Source organism: Triturus cristatus, chromosome 8 (genome assembly GCF_964204655.1).
Source record: "Triturus cristatus chromosome 8, aTriCri1.1, whole genome shotgun sequence".
Lineage (NCBI taxonomy): Eukaryota > Metazoa > Chordata > Amphibia > Caudata > Salamandridae > Triturus > Triturus cristatus.
The window spans coordinates 1,227,620,207-1,227,633,049 of NC_140591.1; the positions used below are offsets into that span (position 1 = coordinate 1,227,620,207).

At 42.9% G+C, this 12,843-nt stretch overlaps 1 long non-coding RNA gene across 1 annotated transcript in view; it reads right to left on the minus strand.

Annotated features, from left to right (window-relative positions):
* LOC146805635 (uncharacterized) overlaps window positions 1–12,843 on the minus strand; it is a 100,792-nt gene that overhangs the window by 31,859 nt on the left and 56,090 nt on the right. The window contains exon 2 of the long non-coding RNA XR_014967485.1: window positions 4,048–4,087. This is a non-coding gene — a long non-coding RNA (uncharacterized LOC146805635). The remainder of the gene's footprint in view (window positions 1–4,047; window positions 4,088–12,843) is intronic.

Consider the following 12,843-nt stretch of genomic DNA (forward strand, 5'->3'; position numbering starts at 1 on the left):
ACATTTTGATTTTCCCAAAATCACTTCAGACCACTGAAGAGCACCCTTCATCAAACTGTATTTGCCATATTTGCCCAAGTAATATTCCTTGTTGTGCCCATCTACTGAGTCGTTAGATCCCTCCAGCTTTCCCCCTCTTGTCCAGCAGCTCAGTCAGAAAAACTTATGCCTTTATCTCAGAGAAAAACATTCGGACTTGACCAGTGTGAATGACTGAGTTGGACAGGGTACAATAGGTAGGCCTCGCAGCCAATCCCCTGAAAAGGGGTTATGAGCTGCCTAAGCCTCCATCTCCTTTCAATGGCGGCATAGCAAAAATCAGGGCGAGCAAAAAATGTATTGCCCTTGAATGCTCGCTTGGCATCTGGTTTTGCTTTGTCCATAATAGCCTGCCTTAAAAGAAAGTTGCCAACATACTCCAAAATAGCCCTGGGCCGGTCTCGTGAGCCACCGGCGTACCCCTTCCTTTGAGTCAGTGGAAACCGGTGTGCCCGCTGGATCTCAGCATCCCAGTTCCATGAAGCCAGTTCGGGGAATGCACCTTTCAGAAGGGATACTACAAATGTCCTTGCATCTCCTTCCTCTATGTTCTCTGCCAGGTCCAAGAGTCTCATGTTATTCCTTCTTTGCCTATTCTCGAAGTCTTCGAGTTTCCACTGTAAATCCTCAGTTAGCTTTTCCTGTGTATCCTTAAAGGCCTGCCATTTTTTAACCTCATCTTCCAGTTTGCCGGTTCCTTCTTCCACATAGGTGACCCTGTCTGCCATATCCTCATACAGTTTGTTGACCTTTCGTAATGAGCCCTGCAGTTTTTTAGTCGCTTGTTGTGCCCGTTTGTCTTTCTAACCTAGCCCCCCCTGCATCTGTTTTAGTGTGGCATACACTAAATCCATTGAGGGGGTTGGGGGCGCTTCGGTTGAGCCAGTGTATTCAGGTAAGGCCCCATCCTCCTGACAGAGCAGGGTAGTGACGGAATAGTCCCATGTGAGTTTCCGAACTGTAGCTGATGCTGCTGCTCCATCTGTTGTGGATGGACTCCCTCTAGTTTTAGATTTGGATTTGGGCCTGTACTTATGCAGGGTGGCCCCTGTAGCTGAGGAGATCTCGGCGGAATCTGACCCATATGAAAGACTCCCATCACTAGAAAGTGACAGGTCAGTATCATCATTTAATGAGAAGAAGCATTCCCCTCTGGGGAGCCAGTCACTGTTCTAAAACATTTGGGTCCTGGTGCATGCTCTGCTACTTTCCCTTCCAGCGCGCTCACACTATGGGGCACCTTATCCTTGTTCTCTAATCCCGCTTTATTTGCCACTTTTGAGCTCGGATTTATTACTGGTGACTCACCATTGAAGCTATTGTTTGGTGCACAAGCTGGCAGCTCCTGTTGTCCTGGTAGTTCTTGCTTGTTTGTTCCATCCGCCCTTTCCACACTCGATTCCACTTGTCTGTCAGCCAGCCGGCACGGGATGCTGCTGCAACATTGTATCACCACCGCGAGGATTCCCGGTAGCAGTATCTGCTCCAGTCTGGTCTCCGGATCCTGCTGTATTTGCTGCCACCGATGCTACTGCCAGGAAAGTCTCAGTGAGCGTGGGTTGTTGGAAGGTGCTCTCCCGAGCCTTACCCTTCCGATCATGTCCCTCTTTCTGCTTCCTGCAATTGCTGCCATCACTGCTGACTCCCTCAGTTTTCTTCAGTGGGACTCGCAGGGGCTGCACTGAGCCTCTTCCAGTTGAAGGTGCGGCAGTGGCTGGCTCTTTCTGAGCGTCTTTGGGCTCCTTCAGAGGTTTGTTCGTCTGTGGTGCCATCCCGCTGCCAGCAGCCAAGCAATGGCACAGTGCCTGGATTGAGCGGCTGATCTACAATATCTCCAGTGCCCCGGTCCTCTTGAATGCCACCAGATCGCGATGCCGTTGATGAGGATTACGGCTACGGAGAATCAACCGGTTAATCCAGCGATCCAGCAGGTAAAAGCAGAGTCGCATTTTCATTCCCGTATTTTATGGCCCGTATTTTACTGCAGCAGGGGGGAGAGGTTGATTGCGACTACTCCCTATGGCCTAGCGGCAGCCATCTTGCCTTCTTTTCGATTCCATTGCATGGAAACATTCAATTTTTATTCACTTTCCAGTTTGGCAGTCGTGTTTTGGCATGGTGCCGAATTCCACAAGGGTATACAGAAAGCTTTTCAATATTTAATCAGATACTTAAATATAATCTTGAAACCCTCAGAATGCCTAATCTTTCTGTGTTAGTTCAATATATTGACAACCTACTGGTAGCGTCAACTACGAGAGAAGCATGCAAGACTGATACTTTTGCTTTACTGAATCATTTGGCATGAAATGGACATAAAGTATCTTTGACTAAGATACAGTTTTGCAAAACTGAAGTTCTGTACTTAGGACATCACATTGAGAAGGGAGTGAGGAAGCTTTTGTAAGAAAGAATATCAGCAGTTCTTAACATGAATCCAACTACCCTAAAGGAAGCCCGCATGTTCTTAGGAATAGTGGGCTATTGCAGACAGTGGATTCTAAGTTTTTCATTGACAACAAAGCCTCTTCAGAGGTTGACACACAAAGACGTATCAGATCCGGTACCCTGGGATGACAATTGTATGACTGCTTTCACAGAGCTGCGAAAAAGCCTTTGCAGAGCACCAACTTTGGGAATGCCTGATTACAATAAGTGCTTTGTGTTATTCTGCAACGAAAAGGGAAGGTTGCACTCTTTCAGTGTTGACACAGATGCATGAAAAAAAGTGCAGGCATATTGCCTACTTTTTGGAAACCCTTGATCCTGTAGCGGCTGCTTTTCCTGGATGTCTGAAAGCAGATGCATCTACATGCATGAGTCTTGAGCAGTGTGAAAGTATTGTGATGGGTGACCCACAGACAGTATTTGTGCCCCATTCAGTGGAGATACTGTTGACTAACACACAGACACAATATTTGACCAATAATCGTCTGACAAAGTACGAACACGTCTTGTTGGGTGCAGAGAATGTGACTCTGAAAAGATTATGGTGTTGATTCCAGCTACCTTGATGCCTTTGCCTGGAAATGAGATTGTGCTGGAGGAAGCTGAACATGATTGTTTAGACATGACTCAGTTGTGTACGAAATCCTATCCGGATATTTCTGATGAACCATTGACTGAATCTGATCATGTATTGTTTGTTGATGGTTCTTGTTTGAGAGACAATGAAGGAAATCTGAATGCGGCGAGTGCTATGTGTACAGTTGGAAGTGTGCTGGAAGCATCATGGCTTAAAGGAGTGTTTTGTGTGCAAGTTGCAGAGCTTATAGCTTTGACATGAGCTTACACCATTTCTGAACAGCTCTAAACTACAATTTACACTGATAGTCAGTATGGCTTCGGAGTGGTACATGATTTTGGGCAATTGTGGTCACAGGGTGGGTTCATGACATCTTCTGGTTCGCCTGTAAGGAGTAGAGAATGTGTGAGTAGCCTAAAATTGTCTACCTAAATTGCTATTGTGTCAGGAATCTTGGGCGAGAAGGCAATGTTACTAGTCAAGGAGCAGGTGCCACCTCAATGGTCGGAAGAAAACTGAGTTTAATCTCCGCTGACACTCAAAAAGGAACATGAAATCTATCTTGGACCGCGTTAGTGAAATTGCGGTTTTCCAAGATGGCGGCAAACTAGAGGTTGGCGTTCCAGTCTTTCTGCTGAGGGCGTGAGGAGCAGTGTGAAGCTCGCACGCGCTCTCAGCTCTGCACACTTCACTGCGTGTCTTCCGGAGTGAAGCAGCACCTCAGAGCTCCTGCGCACTAGAGTTTAGTAAGGGTAGCTTAGTTTTGTTGCACATGCCCGGCGGTAGAATAGTGTTCCGCTACTCATCGGGTGCGTTTTACGTCTAAGGAGGAGTTTGGAGAAGAATTGTCAACAAGATACCTGACAAGAATTTACCTCACAGAAACCTTCACAGCTTTCAAGAAAAGTCGTAAGTTCATGCAAGTACCTGTATCAGGAAAACTGTTTAGACAAATGTACATAGTTATTTTTAACAATACTTACCTGCCAAAAGACTTTGAAAAGGAAGTTAGTTGTTCAGCACCTTTAGGAAGAAATAGAGAAACAAAGAAATAGTGAGTCACAGTGTTATATGTTTATAAAGCCTTATAAGTGACAATAGGATTTGGACACAGAAAAGATACACCATACCTCTTCTTTTTTTTCCATAGGTTAATACACAATTATCTGAATAATTACTTCATTAAACATAGAGAGACTTTGCCAGAGAATTAACAAATAGGAGAGAGGCAAGAACCTAGTCTTAAAGGGTATATAATAGAACTGTTAAGAGTAATATTAGAGAGAGACACAAAGAGTTTAGTTTTGAACATTTGCAATTGTTAATTTGTTTTGTGAAGGAAGTTCATTAGTAGCAGTAGAAAAGAAGACATCAACACCTAGAAGACGAGACTGTCTCTTCTCTGTCCCTATCCCCTTTCCCCCCGGGAGTTCCTTCATACCCTCCAACTTATACCTTGGGGGCGTGGAGGGGTTCCGGAGAGGCATTGGGAAGAAGCGTAGCTCTACTCCTGTGAAGTATCTGGGAAAAACTTCAAGTAAGACTCTGACATATTGTGAAATGTGCTGCTCATCATCAAGTTACAAACTATGTTACAGTTGGTAACTGGTATGCAGATAAAATGGTGAGATATTGTGCGTTGAATAGACACACATTCAATTAAGAGATTTTGAAAAACACATCTGACGTTACCGATTGTACCTTGATCTTATCAGCATTAGACACATGGAGGGAGGTTAGGAAGCTGCAGGATGAGGTGACCGAAGCAGACCGACAAGGTTGGGAGCAAGCAGGTTGTACCAAAAGAAAGGATGATGTTTGGATTTTCATAGATAGTAGGCCGGGATTATCTGATACCTTTATTCACGACCGTGTTATGGATGCTGCGGTATTCACCTAACAAGAAATGTATTCTTCTTTGCATTGAGAGGATTTCTCCCCAGAAAATGTGAGCTTCCCTCTTAATTATTCAATCAGTATAAATGATGGGTGAATAATTCTCATTTCCGTGCTGATGGACAAAGGTGTTGGGAAATACTTTTGGAACCAACATGACCCATTTCTAGAAGGAATTTATTCGAGTACCGTCTCTTTTGTTAAGGAAGAACATATGAGTCCTTTCAATATGAGATGAGAATAATCCCTAATATGATATATATGAGCCCTGATGTAGTTCAAAAGAGATGTTTTGAACGAAACGTGTTTGAGGAATGATTTATAGGGGCGGGCGGAATTTGCGGAAGTGCCTTCCGCAAACTTCCATGAAACGGCACGAAATCTACGCGAACATGCGGGATTGCGCGTGCTCGCGGAGATTTTGCTGCGCCTGTTGTTGTAAACCATGCAGGCTAATCTACTGGCTAATCAGTAAGTGCTACCTCGTTGGGTAGATGTATAGTGCTTTTTCCCTACACCACAGCTGCATAAAGGGCCAGAAGAGCTGTCTCCAGTGACCATGTATGTGTGTATGTTTTCCACCGCACCAAATGGCGCCGAGGTCCTTTGAGTGAGCTGTCAGTGGGGAATTGGCGGGAAGAGGGTGCATACCGATAGTGTGTGTGGGACATGGCCGCACAGTTGGGGCTTCAATGCGAGTTCACAATGTAGGGTCTGCCACAAACGTAGGACGTCTAGCAGGTATTTCACACTATAAGGCTTCTTGTTATTCAAAAGCACCTCGTGATAGCGCGGCTAAAATGCATGTTCTTAAAAGGGCATTTAGTTTAGCATATGCACCTTGACAGCCCTCTACGTTTTGTTACAACTCTGAAGCATTTTGAGAAATCCTGCACGATTTCACCATAGTCTGTAATTGCCCAGAATGTTATAGCTTTATAGATTGCAATCTGTATATTTAGTTATATGTTGTGTTTTATACTGGTTTTTGTTTTGTGACAAGTTCTGCTGTTTTATGTTTTGGTGTTGATGTTGTGTTTGTGTTTTATGTTCTGCTGTCTTTCTTGTCCTTTATGTCACTACTTGAGGAAGTGTTACGAACACCCCCTCACACAGGCAGTTAGACACACACTCTCTTACTGCACCCACACACTGTTAAACCTCCATCGCCGAGCTGTCTATTAACTCGTGTTTACTCTGTGCTAAAATATAATTAAAGTCTAATTCCCTCGGGAGTCCAGAGGTGGACTTTCATACAGTCCGACACAGAATTAACAATCAGGCAGTGCTTACGGACCAGCCTCTTTACTTTTTGAAGTTGCCCTGAATCCCTCTGTGTTGTGTTTTGGGGTTCCCCCTGGTTTGTTCGTGGCGCTCTTATGTTACGGCAGGGCAGCCTCTTGTTTATAAAAGGTCAGAGGCCGATCAGAGCAGCAGATGAGGAGAAAACAGCCTCCTGGTCACAAGAACTACACAAGGATGGCGCTTGAGAAACTCATGAGGAGAAAGCAGCCTCCTGGTCACTTCCTGGTGAGGTTTATTACCTCATGCATGCCCCGAATTCCGTTTTGCCGCGGATGGCGGAAGTTTCAACATTTTCGCCTTCTGCGCGGAACACGGAAACTACGAAATTTCGCCAGTTCCGCGAGCAGAGCGGAATTTGCCGCCTACCCCTAGTGATTTATGTACATTTATGGATTTCATGTGAAGAGGAGGGAAAAAAAAGAGTCTGTTTATAAATATTGTTTGAAAAAAGTTTTGGGGATAACACTTTTCCGAGTACACCTTTCCATTTGAATTTTTATACCTGATAGTTTATTGTCACCAATGGCAAGACATTACCATGGTCCTGCACATGTTGGGAGAGATGCAATGATGCGACTCTATCAACAGGTATGGTACAGTCCTAGGTCTAGAGCAACTGCAGAGACCTTGTGTCACCTATGTGTGATATATCGAAATTCAAAAGAGCCACCCTTTAAGACCAAAACAGAAAGGGTAAATAAAACCACAAAAAAACCATTTCCCTTCTATGCTCACACTATGCATCCATTTATCAATTATATCTCAAATCAATTAGAATGCACTGAATAAAATACTGCATATAAATTATTAATCTATGTCATCATTATGACTGCCTCCTTGAATAAAGAAAATGTATGTTTATGTAATGTATCGAAGTACATTTGATTGTAGCCACAATATGCAAATCAGTCAATATACAATAAAAAATCTAAAACCATAAAGCATCTTAATAGATATAAAACATCTTCTTTACATAATATCAACAAATATTGAAATATATCTAAAACAGACCCTTTGTTTCTTGTAGACACCCTTTGTAAATCACACACTATAAACATACACAAATTGTTAAAAACAGACAATCACTATATATCAGATTTATATCACTTAAAAATCCTTTTTATAAAAATTCTGTCCTTTTTATAAAAATTCTGTTGACGTGGCGTTCCATGGTTCTTGCAGCCAGTCCTCCGCCTTTCTCAGGAAAAATTCATATTTAATAAAAACATTATGTATAAAAACAATTGTTTCTTTATTATAAATTCAATCCGTCTTCTCTTTAACTGCTTATTTTGGTGATAGGGATATAATCATCTCCAATCAGAATATTAATCTATGAATGAACCTTTTCATATCAGAATGTATTGTCTTCTGTACCATGCCCAGCGGTTTGCGCCAATATGACTCCCTTTAGCAGGTAATGGGAGTTCTTCAGATTCATTAAAAATTGCCACATTGACCGTATTTTTTCGTAGGTCGTAGTTTTTTTACGGTTTTTAATCCCAGATCACATATGATTGAGGGTATACTCGGCGGCCGTATATTCGCTCTCTAATCTCCCAAAATGGACCATAAAATTTGAATACATAGATTAATATGTACATGCCCCTATTTAATGAGAACACAAGCGTGGACACGCAGCACCAGGTAGGGTGTTTTCTTAAAGCACTGGTACATACAAGCAATTAAATATCTAGTATTTTTGACAAGCTAATCCGTTTTTGAATTACAAAAACACTGCAGGATATTTTTACTTGTTTTTGTGTTGGGAGGAATTTGTGTTTAGGTTAGAAAAGAGCCGAGCAGCCTTGGAGCGAGAGAGTACTGGTCAACTGCCCCGCTCTAGTAGTTTGTTGGTGGCCATTAGGGTGATTGTAACTGGACTCAGTTAGTGGGCCAGTCGCAGCATGGTTTTGGTATTCACCCCTATTTAATGAGAACACAGTTGTGGATGCGCAATATCAGGTAGGGTGTACTTTAGAGCACCACTACATACAAGCCACAAAAATCTAAAATGTTTGACAAGTTAATCCTCATTGGAATAAAAAAAACTGTAGCATATTTTTTACTGGTTTGTGTTGAGGGGAAGTTGTGTTTTGGTTAGGATTAGAAAAGAGTGAGGTAGTACTAGTCAACTGCTCCGCTCTAGTAGTTTGTTGGCAGCCATTATGGTGACTGTAACGTGCCTCACTTAGTGGCCAGTTCCAGAGCGGTTTTGGTACATGCCCCTGTTTAATGAGGACACAGGCGAAGGCGTGCCTATGGCAAGCCCGTCTGCGCCCGACCAGGTCCAAGGGCCAGGAACCTTGGCAGTGGCAGATGGAAAAGAAAAGTCTACTTGGAGCAGCTAATAAATCTATGCCCGAAATAACTAGGCCCTTGTTTCAACCATTTTTGCATCTAAGAAAAAAGGTGCTAAAATGTGGCTCCTGTAAATTTTCATTGAATGAGCATAACACACTCACCCAGGGTGTGAAAGGGGAGAGAGTATGCCAAAAAAAACAAGAGAGTGGAGTGTTCCCAGTCCTCGGAAAAGTCAAGAAAGTAAGTTTGACTTCTTTTGTATAAATGTGCATTTGTCACCAAATCATCAACATCCCTTTTTTGAGTTCTTGGTTGACCATCTGCAGATGCAGTGTTTCTAACAGAGACCTGGCTGCACGAGGCATCAACCCCAGATGTAATCACGACCCTACAAGCAAAATATTCTATAGTGGGGAGGGTTGAGTGAAGAAGCCTGGAAGAGTGGTGGCCATTGTAGTTTTAAAAAGCTATAAGCGTAAGATTAAAGAGATGGACATCCCAGCATGTGAAGCTCTGATGTTCTCTTTGGAACTTACTCGGAGCTTCACACTAACAGGAGTATTCATTTATCGGCCGTCGGGTTATGTTGGAAATTGGTGGACACCACTCCCAGATATAGTTGCCATTCACAGAACCACACATGTCATGCTACTGGGAGATCTAAATGTTCATCTGGAGAGATGTCTGTGTAGCATAGTGTGGAAATCGAAAATAATTGCTGTTAGCATGAGCTGAAGCCATCTTGTTTGCAGCATCCATTTTGTTAGCCTTGTGATTCTGCTGTCTTTACTGTTGCCTGCTTTTCTATTCTGCTTGAGTCATCAACCTTAGTTAACTCCTTCTGTACAGAGCAACGTATGAGCTCAGAAAGGCCTGTAGCTGCTAGAATGCACTTGTTTGAGAATGTAACTGTCTATCATATCCTACTGATGTAAGCAGTTCTGTTTCCCCTCCCACTTTGCAGACTAAGTGATATTCATCTGCCCATGCTTGTCAGTATCTACTCCTGTGAGGCCTGTACCTTCTATTTGTAACTACATGCTTACTCTGCAACAAACTGTGTATAAAATGCCCATGGTTTCTGTATTCCATGTACTACCTCCTACAGCACCTGAGGGTGTTGTATTGATGTAGTCCCACTCATGAGAGATTAATAAACTTGTTTTTTGAATTCCAGCTTCAGTGCCAATCTCTTCTTTGTTAGTCTAAGGACCCGTGGACAAACTTAAGGGTGAACCCTGCACCAGTGTGCCCCTAAAAAGGCACATTTCCACAGTAGGACAAACCATGATTGAAGTTCTTAGAGGGATCAACATGAAAATTGATGAATGAGGGACCCACCCACAAAGCAGGACATTTGTTAGACCCAATGTTTGCAAACACTTAAGATCAGCCCAGCTATACAGTTAATATGGTCAGACCATCACGCATCCCCTTTCTCAATTAGAATGAGGAATGAACAGGCAAAGTCAGGGGACAGAGGGAAGAGTCCATTTCAAACTCAGTCTTGGTTAGATATCCCTAAGCTTAATAGCCAATTAAAAGAGGCAAGATCTAAAGTAGGTAAAGGAGTAGAACCTTTAACAGATACCTGGATGCGGTAGGCCTTAAATTCAGTGCTGCCAAAAAAAAAATCAGTCATCAAGGGAGAGTTCATCCTCCTGCCCCCTGGTTCACAGAAGCGCTGCAAATTGAGAAATCTAGTTGTAAAGAGCTGGAGAGAGTACACAATGAAGAGAGCAAATTAAGATCTAAATCTGTTCTCAAGAAATATCATGGGCTTTGAAAAATAGCCCAAACATCTCACTATCTGGATCAGATTAACGCAGCGAAAAAATTATAAAAACTGATGTTTTTTTTAAACAAGCTTTATTGAGTTTTATAGGGGCCATTTGCTTGAACATTTCGCACCAGTTTCGATGTATGAGCCTACATATATAATTATCACAATGCAAGCAACACAGTTACAATATTGTTACACAGATGCCATTTCCTGGCGTGATCATTCATTTTCGTGATGTGTCCTTCTCATGATGCGTCTTCACACGCCATTAGCCTATCCTATACATAGCATTGTAACAGGAGGACAGTATGGTAATCACACCCAATAAAACAACCCTAAAACCCTCCTTCCCCCTCAAAAGTTAACTAACTGGGCATCGCAATTGGCATCCACACTAGGTTTGAGAGGAATGAACTGTTGTAACTTACATTGACAGGAAACATATACAATCAATATTTTCTTTTTTGCACTTTTAATTCCCAGGTCAGTGTGCTCATTCTATTGGTTCATCTAACTCTTACATGCTTAGGCCGCGCAATAGCTGCACTGTGGTGTGTTAGCTACAGGAGTGACCATTGCCTCTATCTATGTCACAATGCCTACAGGGTCGTCTATCGTTTGTGTAGTCCCATTCCATGATTCAAAGGCCTCCCGCAGCATGTCTCAGGTCATGGCAATGGGTATTTTTCGCAGCTCTCGCTGTTCTTCCTTACCTATTGCTGCACTCTCGCCTAGACTCCACTTCTTCACCTTTCCATGCCTCTATGTTTGGTGGTGAAGCAGCTTTCCACCTCCTTGTGATGAGTCTTTTAGCCAGCATTCATGCTAAGTCCGCAAAGCGTGCCTGAACTTTGTAACCATTTGACCGTGGCTATAGCCCAAGCATTGAGCTTTTTGCTGCGTTCCATGTCTGCCCACCTTTTAAAAACTCTGTTTAAGCTAGTGAGTGAGCTATCTGATCCTTATAAGCTCTTCCCTGCACCAGTATTGTCAGAAATACAGTGTACCGAAATTGCAGATTTTTGCTTAAAAAAAAAAAGTTGGAGAACATACAAATTACAATAAATCTAGGAAAGGAAGATCATTCCATGGTAAAAATCTAAACTGGGGAATTCAGGTATGAAAGATCGTTTGAACCAAGATCCCTTGACAAGAGGGGGTACTGACTTCTTGCAGCACATTAGATACGGAAGAATTTGTGTCACTACTTACCGCAATCAAGTCAGGATCACCTGAAGACCCTATTCCAGCTAAAAAGTTAAGTTTCCCTATTATTGTTAACATGCAACCCCTAGTGGAGCTTATCAACTCCTCATTTGAACAAGGAGCGATTCCAAAAGCATGGAAACCTGCAATGGTTCGTCCCCTCCTGAAAAGTCCTAATCTGGATTCAGAAAACTGGGTTAATTGTAGATCAGTTTCCCTGCTACCAATTATGGCAAAGATAATTGGGAAGCATGTAATGGACAACTTTGCAGCTTTTTTTGGAGATGCAAGACAGCCTTCACCCCTCTCAGTCAGGATTCAGGAAAGGACACAATACCGAGTCAGCCCTACTAGGAGCTACAGAACATCTTAGAAAGATCCTTGAGAGAGACTGCAGCACTGATACTATTGGATCTCTGTGCAGCATTTGTTACTGTATCCCATACGACTCTACTGGAAAGACTCACTGAGCTGGGATTGGAGGGAACGGCCCTTGCCTGGATGGCCTTGTTTCTAAGAGACCGTCATTCCAGGTGTTTTCAGTAACAGTTTCTTCTGAGAGACGTCCACTGACCTCTGGAGTTCCTCATGGATCATCCCTAAGTCCGGTACTATTTAACATCTATGTACTCTTACTAGCGGACTTAGTGGAAAGTTATGGTCTCACATTGTTCTCATATGCAGATGACACTCGAATTATTTTGTCATTGTCATTTGCTGAGAGATATAACGCAGAGACCCTCAACTATGGTTTGAGGCAGATAGCAAAATGGATGGCTACTCAGTCACTCAAACTCAATGAATAGAAGACAGAAGTTTTGGTATTGGGAAACAACCCAGCGCAGTGGGGCTCACATTGACCAGAAAGTCTCGGCCCCTTCCAATGCCGGTAGTGAAGGCAAAGAATCTGGGCTTAATAGTGGACAACAAGTTGTCAATGAAACCACTAGTGACAAAGTTAGAGGCCACATGCTTCGCCGTCATAAAATGGCTGCAAAAAATTATTTGGCGGCTGCCACTGTCTGCTCAAAGAACGGTATTCCAAGCACTAGTAATATTGAGGCTGGAGCTGGATTATGGCAACATTCTTTATTTACAAGAGGATAAAATGACTATTAAACGACTGAAGGTAGCCCAAATTCGGCAGCCAAGAAATGCCTCTGTCTCACGGCTCCTACAGCATGTACACTGGCTAACAATAGAAAAAGAGATTCAATTCAGACATTGTGCTATATGCACAAAGCCAAAGCCGGTAAAGGTCGAAGCTACCTTCAACAACTGGTGA